Here is a 9,781-nt window from a genome sequence, read left to right as displayed (position 1 = left end):
TACTCAGTCATTCTCTTCTCAGTATAGTTTTATAAAAAATAGAATAATTACTATCTTACACTGTATATAGAAACAACGTGTGATCTAAACTCACCTTAATACATGAAGTACCGTGCATACTACTACATTATTTGAATAATATATTTAGTAATACATTGTCTTAGCCTTATATCTGTTACTGTCAAACTGTAATTAGACACTTGTTATTTCTCATTTCTCCATACAAAAATGTATAATTACAATTATGGAACAATCTGACTGAAGTACTTGATCTTCTAAACGAATATCCGAGAAGGACCCATTCTTAATCGTGTTCTGTATATTTTTGATTTCCAGAATTGCTATTTTTATTTTCGCAATTCTATTCCTTTTTTTATTTTAACCAATCAGACGACTTGTTCGAATGTCAAAGATTAAGAAAAATGTGTAGGCTGTCAGGGACTCGAATTCGGGACCAGTCGCTTACAGAGAAAGTGCTCTACCGACAGAGCTAACGCTTTACCGACAGAGCTAACCGGCTGACACTTTACGTCATAAAAATGTAACCATCAAAAACCCAGTCTAAATAAAGATTTTTTTATTCTTACAAAATGTTGTAAGATAGTAAAAATGTGTAGGCTGTCAGGGACTCGAATTCGGGACCAGTCGCTTACAGATTTTTTATTCTTACAAAATGTTGTAAGTAAGCCTTCTGCCTGGCTAACGGAATGGTCGTCAGAACGAGGCTATCAATAGCACGTCTTCAGATCCTAAGTATAGCGTAAAAGGAGATGTACTTTAGTCAGACAGCATTATGGAAATACAAAAGGTTACAGTTAGTTAGTGGTGTGTCTTTAAGGTAACTTGACAATAGCCACTACTGACTTTGACATTTTAAAGGGATAAGTACAAATATATATAACTCTCAAAGTTAGAATTGAAGCTCAAACAAGAAATGGCACTATTAGTGACAAACGCCCCAGAGGTTTGTCCAAGAATGCTACAGTTCGATGCGCAATAATGACTAATTTTTCGACAAGAGAAAAAAATTCTCCGAAGGTAACCTTGACCTTAGAGCTAGGGTCTGGGTCTTGAACATGACACACTAACTCGTCATAGGGAAAATTGTGACAAGTAATGTTTGATGATGGCAGAGTTATTGATTGGACAAGAAACATAAATGTTAGCTTTTTAATCTAAGTTTGACTTTGACTTTGAAACTAGAGATTTTGGACTTGCGTCTGACACGTCATTTTAATATAGGGAACGTTATAAATGCTATGTAATTTTAAAATGTCTTCACCGACGGAATAGGTATGGAACTGACAAGAAACACACCATGTAAACCGTTAACCTCTAAATGTGACAGCGATCGTGGAGCTAGTGGTCTGGTTGTTATGCACGACACGTTTTCTCGTTATCGGGGATATTTTTAATGTTTTCATTTCATTCCCATATTTTTGTTTCTTCTTGATGGTTTGTATTTGTATGTATGCCTTATATAAAACAACAGTATGTTTATTATTTGCATGCTTAAATGCATGCATTTAGTCAATATCATCTTTGATATAATGGTAAACTTTCTGATCTGCCATATCGGCTTATGATACTTCTCTGTTGTGTTGTCACATAGTTCATGAAGGAATCTTAAATGTTTACGATAAAAAAAAATGTCGATGGTGAGTTTCGAACCCACACGGTAAAAGATCTGTTTAACATGGACTGTATGCTTTAACCACTGAGCTAATTTGCAATTGGTATAAATAAAATAAAATATTTAGATGTAACATGATTAATGACAGAGTTACGAATCGGATATGAAACAGACCCTCTTAACCTTTCACTTGACTCTAAGTGTAAACTTGATCTTGGAGCTAGGGGTCTGGGTCTTTCGCGTAACACATTGCCTCCTTATGGTAAACATTTATGCCAAGTGTTTCAAAACCCTCATGGATAACAGAGTTATATATCGGACACGTAAAGATCTATTATGATATGACTTCTAAATATGACACTGACCTGGAGCAAGGGATTCTGGGTCTTGCGCGTGACACATTGTCTGATTATAGTTACCATTTATGCAAGATATTTCAAAATCTCTCCATGAATAGCAGAAATATGGACCGACACAAAAATAACACCTGTTAACACCTTGACCTTGGAGTAGGGTTCTCATTTTGATAAACATTTATGCTAAGTACTTTTAAAACCTCTTGATGATGGCAAAGTTACGATTCGGACACAAAACAGACTGTTTGACTTCTAAGTGTGACCTTACATTGTAGAAGGGGTCTGATGTTACACATGAAACGTCGTCTCATTAAGGTTAATATATTATGCCAAACTATTTCAAAATTCCTTCATGGATGACAAAGTTACGATCGGCATTAAAATCAAAGAACATACTGTAGTGTAAATAAAAAGGTTATTTGCTGAAACATCTTTAAATGATGTAAGGATGTTATCATTAAATAAAATCCTAAAATTATCTAATGTTTTTTCTTTTTTTTTTTGTTTTTTGTTTTTTTTGTTTTTTGTTGTTTTTTTTTCTTGAAATAGATATTGATATATACTTAATCACTTAATAACAACATAATATATTAGGCCCTAACAAAATCTGAAAAATAGATCCCTCAGAAGCAATGAGGACAAAACAAATAGTAAATATTGCAGACTCGATTTGACTGATAGTTGGTTTAATTTGTACGCAAGTCAGCAGTGTACAGTCATGTATTTAGATAATTTACAACAATGCTTTGCACAGAATGAATTTGCAACCATGCTTTGCACGGAATGTCATGGATCAGAGGGATAGACTGGCTATATTCATCACTAAAACCCGGCAAACTGTATGAAATCTAAAGTGGTAGGATATCATGGCATGATAAAGTCCCCTACCGGTTCCGCCTTGAAACTGAAATACCACCCATATTTTGACTATTTCTGTTGCCATAGCCACGAGAATTTTGACCAAAGGAAAAACACAAAGTGATGTGCATATTCTATATATTCCCATCTATTCATATACCGAGTTTCATTAACTTATCTTATTCGGTTTATCGCGGGATCACGATTTCCGGACATCAGTATGGACAGACAGCTGGAAGAACTGACTCACGGACGGATGGACAGACAGACAGATGGAGGGTAAACCTATAGTAATCTCCATATTTCCATGTATTCACATACCGAATTACATTAATCAAGCCATTATAATTTTTTGTTATTAAAGGATCCATATGGGAAAACTATATTTTAACTATTTCTGTTGCCATAGCAACATGAATTTTAACAAAGTGTTGTGCATAATTTCAATATTGCCATCTATTCACATACAAAATTACATTGATCTAGCTATGTTACACCTCAAAATGGTAGCAACGCGTTTTGGTAGTCACTACCAAAATTCGGCCGAGTTTTGGTAGCGACAAAATACGTTGCAATGGTACATATGATGTGTAAAGGATCATGGAATGGAACGTGTTTTGGTAGTTTTTTTCTGCACCGGGGACTGAGCTCATTTTTTGCATTACGCATAAAAGAGAAAGATAAAAGGAGTGAATGCCTCATAAAAATGGTCAGAGAGGGTGTTCGGAATTTCTCTCCCGATATATAGTTTTCGTATAAAACAACCAAAATGTAGATTCCTGAGAGTGTGAAAGGGGCCTGTGAGGAAGGCACGTGGGTCCTCCTCCAAAATGGTTTTTTTTTAAAACATCCCACATAAACATAAATGGTGAATTTTGTGCGTGTTAAGGGGTCTCAGATAAATATTACCGGCAAAAAGGGGTTTTTCTCTTTAAAGGTGAGGAGTTTCGAGAGCCCACCACATATATCTTTGAAACACAACGTAAAAAAATGGTAGAATGTGGGCCTGGGCTTACTTGACTAATTTTCCAAAAACTGAATTCTCCGTCGTTAGATTTTTATTTTTATTTTGGTGTCTACATGCGAGTGGTATTTTGGGGTCCTCCTCGGGCAACACATGGAAATGGTGGGTTCTGTGTGTTTAGATGGGTAAGAAATATATAATTTACTCAGAAATGAAGCTTGCTCTGCAATTTGCAATGAGGTATACAATGTCATGTATCTTATTATTTATGTACATATATGCGAATGATTTTCTCTTAATATTTATCGCAGATTTTGGCTCTCTTCTTCATTTGTTTACGACGCATTGTGAGAACACCTGCGGTGGGCGGGCGGCTCCAAAAGTTGTTCGCTATCTAACTTGAGCATTTTTTATCCATGTTCTATAGACTTGGTCAGAATGTTGACATCTGGGACAAGTTCGATAATCAGCCGGATCGTCCCAGTAGTTCTAGAGTTTCGCCCGTTTAATTGCTCAAAATTGCAAGTATTGGCAGCGTCCACTCTTAAACTTGAGCAATCTTATCCAATATCCACCAAACTTGGTCAGTATGCTGATTTGCATTATATCTTGGTCAAGATCTATAACCAGTCAGATCATCTCAGTAGCTCTGGAGGTATGTCCCTCGAATAACTCAGAACTGTGAATGTTGACAGCTTCCGCCCTCTTACATGAGAAGTTTTTGTCCGATGTTCACCAAACTTTCTTTTATTGTTCACCAAACTTGGTCAGAATATTTATAGGCAAAAATATCTCGCGCAAGTTTGATAACCAACAGCAAAAACTAAATGTTTTCCTTTAGCTTTTGCATAGATCTACCCTACAATTGTTTTAAATGTTTTGTAATCAAAATAATATGTTGTAAAAACGATTAATTTCCATAGAATAAAATATATTAATCACATGATCAGCATTGTCCTATTTCTTATAATTCTTGATTGTGTTTTGCATACATTTTAATTCTTAAACTTGACAGTGCATACCCTACAATTATTTAAATGTTTTGTAATCAAAGTAACGTATATTTTGCTTGTGTTGTGAAATTGTTTAATTTCCATAAAATTTAATCAATGGTTATGACGACCTGTATGATGATGATAATGGAAGTGATGATAATGATGATAATGAAACTGATAATAATGAAAAATGATGATTGTGGTGATGATATTGAGGATGAAAATAATGATGACGACAATTTATCTTACTGCGAAGTAAGCTTCGTATAAGATTCCTCAAAACTACATGAAAAGATATATGTAATATATATCGTATTTCTGATTTTCGTTTAGATATGTTTAAGACCCCTTATGCATGCACGCTCAGAATTCAACATTTTTGGGTTGCTATTTCCCCTTTTACCTCTCATTCGTGTGTATCATTAAAATGAGCCCAGCCCCTGATGTAGACGGAACTACCAAAATGCGTTCAATTACCGCGCCCCAAAATGGTAGCAACGCATTTTGGTAGACACTACCAAAATTCGGTCGAGGTTTGGTAGTCACTACCAAAGTGCGGCCGAGTTTTGGTAGTCACTACCAAAGTTCGGCCGAGTTTTGGTAGTCACTACCAAATTGCGTTAGACTGAACAAAGACTAGTGTATTTGACCATCTTGGTTCCTTTATCACATTTTTTATTTCTAAAATTAACCGCTATTTCTTCCACATTTTAAAAGAATCCTCCGAACGGTGATTCTTTGCGGGACTTCCTCTACTATGCCTTTGGAAAGGTAGATGCTGGGTCCGAGAATTCCTGTTAACTTAATCATTTCTCAAAAATGCTCTACTTTATTTAAAACAAATCGTATTTGATGGATTCTCCTCAAGACAAATTTTCACTATTTGAATTTGTACGTGCAATGGTAGCATATCAAAGCGAAATATAGAAGGAGTACGCAATTTTTTATTCCTATGACGCTGTCTCTCAACTAATCGTAGCAAAGTTAAAGTATCCGGCTGATAATCTGTATTCTCTGGCTGAGGATCGGTACACTTTATCTGAGGATCAAGAGAATCTGTACGTTCTGGCGCTAAACTTTCAGTATTCTCTGGCGAATGATCTGTTCTCTCTGGCACAGAATCAGTATTCTCTGGCGAAGGATCTGCACTCTCTGGCGCTAAACTTTCAGTATTCTCTGGCGAAGGATCTGTTCTCTCTGGCACAGAATCAGTATTCTCTGGCGAAGGATCTTGTTCTCTCTGGCACTGAATCAGTATTCTCTAGCGAAGGATCTGCACTCTCTGGCGCTAAACTTTCAGTATTCTCTGGCGAAGGATCTGCACTCTCTGGAGATAAACTTTCAGTATTCTCTGGCAAAGGATCTTTGCTCTCTGGTGCCAAACTTTCAGTATTCTCTGGCGAAGGATCTGTTCTCTCTGGCACAGAATCAGTATTCTCTGGCGAAGGATCTGCAATCTCTAGCGCTAAACTTTCAGTATTCTTTGGCGAAGGATCTGCACTCTCTGGTGCTAAACTTTCAGTATTCTCTGACGAAGGATCTGTTCTCTCTGGCACTGAATCACTATTCTCTGGCGAAGGATCTGCACTCTCTGGTGCTAAACTTTCAGTATTCTCTGACGAAGGATCTGTTCTCTCTGGCACTGAATCACTATTCTCTGGCGAAGGATCTGCACTCTCTAGTGCTAAACTTTCTGTATTCTCTGTCTGGCGAAGGATCTGATTACATGTAAATTAATAAGCGGACGCCAACTTGGACGCTGGTACCGACGCCACATATGTGAAGGTCTTAATGTGGTATATGGTTCTCGTTCCAAGTCGCATAAAGTATTTATCCTGAATATTCAGTTATTATAATAAGGCTCATGTTTCCAAGATACCAACATTTAGTCGAGTAGTGGAGACACTTAGCTAATGTGCAACTGAACCTCAAATTTAAAACAGATGTAACAATTCAGGAGTTTACATTTGTGCAATCAGTCGAACGGCAGTCCTACTCCCCGGGGTGTACGTAAAGTTTTTTCCAGCACCAGGTGAAAATACGAGAAAGTTATGCCCGGTATACAAATATACAAGTGCTTGATATTTACTCGACCAACCTCGATAACTCTCGGTGAATAAATTAATCGGTAACCCTCGGAATTAAATTCACAACGGGATTTGATTATTTAATTGCATTTCACTTACTATATTAAACAACATTGAAAACTTCTAAAGAATTTTGGTGGATAAATGTTGCATGTCTATCTTGCATATACTTTTAAAGGTATTAATATACAGACCGTCTTATGTGACCATTTCTCGTGAATCGCTAGAATATTAACCTCAGTCTATACTTATGAGCGTTTGTGAAACCTGTCCCAGGGTCGGGTCATGCGTCCGACGCATCAAATAATTGTGGTAAACAGTTGCGCCAAGTTCCTTCAATATCTCTCGATATATGTCAAAGTTAGACTCACGTGTGTTCCAATGGTCCTGCTTGACTGAATATGTTTTCAAGATTGAAAGGTCAAGGTCGGATGAGCGGTTAAGTTCCATCATGACACTCTTTGAAATAATATTGTCGATTTGTCGCAAAATATCTTCTTTTTTTTGCAAATCATGTGATTTTTATTAATACCGTTTTCCGTTGGATGTGTACATATCCGACGCATTTTGGTACTACAATTCTGTAAACTACCAAATTTCGTTGAGTGTAACGCGTTTTGGTAGTGACTACCAAAACTCGGCCGAATTTTGGTAGTGACTACCAAAACGCGTTGCTACCAATTTAAGGTGCAACATAGCTAGTATCAAAGCTTTGATAGTGTTTGATATATTTAGTCGAGCTAAAAAGGACAATCATATATAACTGAATGGGAGGGAGGAGGGGAGGGGGCGGGGGCGTGTGGAATTGCTCTTTTGAAATTTTACATGTTCATACTGAAATAGAGCTGGAAAATAAAAAAATAACTGGGGGAGGGATGTCACGTCAAATATCACGTGACATGCATAATTATATCGCCTTAAAGTAAACGTTCTCGAAAAAAAGATGTAACAAGTCGAATAAATTATGTTGAAATACCAAATACATTTATCTTCTTGTTATGTTTCTTGACGACTTCGCTGAAAGATCTAGTTAGACGTGTAGAAGATAATCGCATTGACAAATATTTTACGCAATTCGATAAAAAAGTTTGCGTAATGATTAAAAACCTTTACGTATAAGGTATTAATTATCACGCCTTCATCAGATGTTTTTGTTCAAAACGAAAAGACACAAGTTGACTTGACGCGAAACTTTTAGATAAGTGGAGGCCCTGATAAGCTTCCGTACCTATCAGCTTTCAAAAAGTTATGATTGACCACACGGTTTAAAGCGCCAGAAGTACCGGAGATATATTCCTTTGGAGATCGAAAATATTCAATTTATCACTCTCGACTAAGAAACAAATGCAGCAACTTATGTTTTGATCTTTTTAATAATCATTTAGCTAACAATTTCAGTTGTAATTGTGGATATCATACTGAAGATTGTGAGCACTATCTTTTTCAGTGTCCTAACTTTATAAATCAAAGAAAAGTTATGTTCCAGTCAACCAAGGACTATCACCCTTTAAGTACAGATACATTACTTTTTGGAAACCCTTCTTTATCAGTAAACGATAATATTAATATTTTCAGAAGTGTTGAAAAATTTATTAAAGATACAAAACGATTTGAGAATTGAAATACTACAGTGACTTTTGTGTCCAAATTCATCTAGATTTAGTTTTGCAACAACAAAGCCAACAATAAAAATCTACAAAGCAAAAACTAAATTATTTGTATCAAGCGAAAATAAACATTATGTTGTACTTGATCTAACTAGACTTCCTCTTACTATTCTTTCTTCCCTCTTTCTTTCTTCTTTTAACTTCATTTATATAAAATTTTGCATAGCTTTTTCAATACACTATTTGTACCCAAATCTCATGTAAGTGAATTTTGTTAAGGGGAGGGTATGTAATAATGTTGAGAGAACTTGTTACCCAACCCTTTTGCATATATTATTGTTAAGTTTTGTATTTGAGATGTAGATATTATGTATATTGATATGCAATAAAATATGTTTAAACTAGAATATAACACATTTTTTGGTGAATAAAATAAGAAGAACTATCTTTAAAAAAGATAGTCGGCGCATTTTAGATCAATCCATAAAACACGGAGCTCAGTGTATAGTTCCCTAATAAGTATGAGCTGTCGGAGGACAGCAACGCTCGACTATTCAACAGCCTTGTCAACTGAATAAATACAGAAGTCAAAAAGGGGGCATACTTTCGTACAATCGCAAAACAGGGTTATAAACCTGTACAATGCATATCAGCTTATGACAATGGACACGTTTGTGCAGTTTCAATCCATTCCCATTAGCGGGTACTGAGATATCAGCTTATATACAAAACCTGAACCGAATTGTCGAAAAAGGGCATAATTTTGTCAAAAAATGCAAAATAGAATTTTGAAACCTGTGCAGTGTCAGTTTCAACCAATGGATAGATCCGATTGTTGCTATGTTTCACAAGCTTTCTCCAAAATGGCGGATATACATGATACCGCTATGACGGATTCTCTTTTATAAAGTATCCAACTCTTCTACACATTATTGTAAAAAAACCTGTCGGATCACGCACTATATGAATCATTTAATAATTTTACTTAAGGTACATGAATTCCATGAAAATAAGTGGTAACAAGGATACCAGCTTACATACAAAAACGTTATCAAATCGGGACGGCGGCTGGCCTTAAATATCAGTTACGTTCATTAATGAACACGTTGTCTGAACTCTGTGCATGCCATACCCTGATTGTTCTTCCCTACGTGTATCGGCACTTTATGTGAAGCTCAAACTAATCAAGCAAGTGCCCGATATTAAATGTTGCATATCTGACACTGTCAGGTAAATTACAATCATGTGTATTATTTGACTGTAACAACAGACTAGATTTTA

Source organism: Mercenaria mercenaria, chromosome 11 (genome assembly GCF_021730395.1).
Source record: "Mercenaria mercenaria strain notata chromosome 11, MADL_Memer_1, whole genome shotgun sequence".
Lineage (NCBI taxonomy): Eukaryota > Metazoa > Mollusca > Bivalvia > Venerida > Veneridae > Mercenaria > Mercenaria mercenaria.
The sequence above is the reverse complement of the archived record's forward strand: the minus strand, read 5'-3'. Positions refer to the sequence as shown.